Source organism: Siphateles boraxobius, unplaced genomic scaffold, assembly GCF_051911475.1.
Source record: "Siphateles boraxobius isolate OS27281-9 unplaced genomic scaffold, OSU_SipBor_1 19, whole genome shotgun sequence".
Classification (NCBI taxonomy): domain Eukaryota; kingdom Metazoa; phylum Chordata; class Actinopteri; order Cypriniformes; family Leuciscidae; genus Siphateles; species Siphateles boraxobius.
In genome coordinates, this window is record NW_027508799.1 from 4,034,339 (window position 1) to 4,035,643 (window position 1,305).

The 1,305-nt window shown below is 52.5% G+C and overlaps 1 non-coding gene across 1 annotated transcript; it reads right to left on the reverse strand.

Moving 5' to 3' along the window:
• Positions 1–516: 516 nt before the first annotated feature.
• trnaf-gaa (transfer RNA phenylalanine (anticodon GAA)) lies at positions 517–589 on the reverse strand. The gene has a single exon. It is a non-coding gene; the product is annotated as a tRNA-Phe (tRNA).
• Positions 590–1,305: the final 716 nt, after the last annotated feature.

The window sequence follows — 1,305 nt, forward strand, 5'->3', positions numbered from 1 at the left end:
GACCGATGTGAAGGGGGAGGAGAATGTATACGTGCGTCACGTTTAGTCAATAAAACACTTCCGCATAGGATACACCTGTGTATCCTCGCTCATGACTCCTCTGAAAGCCTCCTCACTCCTCGATCCTCGCCTCCTCGCGGTGCAATTAGGTAATTGAGATGTCCTTCAAGATGGCTGAGCTCGATCGGTTTCCGGGTCATAGGATGGAGGACAGAGGAACGAGGAGACGAGGAGGGATATTGAGAAGCACCCTATGTTTCCCCAATTCCGACTCGGTTTGAGAGTGCCAATTTCACCGCCACGTCAGCAGTTGCGCATCACCTCTGTTTTTTCCCTCCCTTCCGCGAAGAACCTAAAAAGGTTCTACCGAGATTTGAACTCAGATCGCCACCTAGCCCAGAGTGCTAACCATTACACCATGGAACCAACACACCCTCCCAGCTGTCTGTCTGAGAGGCAGATAGCAATGAGGCTAGGTGGAATCAGGTAGCCTAAAGGAGGCGGGCGTGGTTCCTCTGCCGAAACCCGAGATTGAACCAGGGACCTTTAGATCTTCAGTCTAACACTCTCCCAACTGAGCTATTTCGGCCAGGTACTTGTGCTGTTTAGCCTGGCAAATGAAGGTCCCACCGAGATTTGAATTCGGATCACTGGATTCAGAGCCCAGAGTGCGAACCCTTACACCATGGAACCTCGGCGTGTGTCAACTTTTCCCATGTGGTGCAGAGATGTAAGTCATTCAGTCCAGAAACGCGATAGCAAGGAGCAAAAGAAGCCTTTGCTTTTTAAGCCCATGTTTCCCCAATTCCGACTCGGTTTGAGAGTGCCAATTTCACCGCCACGTCAGCAGTTGCGCATCACCTCTGTTTTTCCCCTCCCTTCCGCAAAGATCCTAAAAAGGTTCCACCGAGATTTTAACTCGAATCGCTGGATTCAAAGTCCCAGGAGTCCTGTGGGTGGCTGTAGTGAGGATGGTCTTGGTGCAGAGGGACAGGGGTTGAAAGCCTTGCTGGAAAGATGGGAGTTGCTCTTTCCAGTGGACAGGAAGCTCTGCAGGCGACTGGGACACCTGGCCAGGGGTCCATAATGCTGGAGGAGCAGGATAAGGGGCAGGAGCAGGGGCAGTAGCACGAGCCGGGGCAGGAGCAGGGCCTCTCGAGCCTGCAGTGGCTGGAGAAAAAAGAAAAAACTTACCCACTTACAGGGTTTGGCTGGAGACAAAATCTTTTGTGCCAGCTGTGAAGCAAATAAATGCTTCCCCCGCGCCAACAGGGCCTTCACATTGGTCGCCAGCAGTGGGCTGTT